The sequence below is a fragment of the Rhagoletis pomonella genome, unplaced genomic scaffold (assembly GCF_013731165.1).
Source record: "Rhagoletis pomonella isolate Grant_MI unplaced genomic scaffold, Rhpom_1.0 Rhpom_scaffold_00010, whole genome shotgun sequence".
NCBI lineage: Eukaryota > Metazoa > Arthropoda > Insecta > Diptera > Tephritidae > Rhagoletis > Rhagoletis pomonella.
The window spans coordinates 19,050,624-19,051,022 of record NW_023458564.1 but is presented as its reverse complement, the minus strand read 5'-3'; the positions used below and the strand labels follow the sequence as shown (position 1 = coordinate 19,051,022).

Below are 399 nucleotides of genomic sequence, written 5' to 3'. Positions count from 1 at the left end.
TAAGGCTATGGTGTACACCCGCAGGACAAGGCCTTTCATGTGACACCTCATTTTTAAAAATCGAACGAACGATACAGAGTTTGTGGCTTGGTGTTAAATATTTAACGCAACCATCTCCGAACTCGATTAAGAAGTTTCACTTCATAAAGCCAATACTTCTGCAAATGTCGCGTCCCTATTTATATTTTATGAATTCTAGCAACAACTACATATGTGCATACACAAATATTTACCTGTGAATGATATGCCATTTCCTTGCCTTGGAATATTTATTATATATCGAGACCCATTTTTCTTGCTTAGGAATGCACGCAACTCGTTTTCTTTGCCTAACTCACTGCTAGAAATTACTACTGTATCAATGCCACGATCATGGAACCATTGAACTGCAGACCAAAC

At 38.1% G+C, this 399-nt stretch overlaps 1 protein-coding gene across 2 annotated transcripts in view; it reads right to left on the bottom strand.

The window, feature by feature from the left end:
• LOC118746120 (28S ribosomal protein S35, mitochondrial) overlaps window positions 1-399 on the bottom strand; it is a 25,774-nt gene that overhangs the window by 24,566 nt on the left and 809 nt on the right. The window lies entirely within an intron of this gene.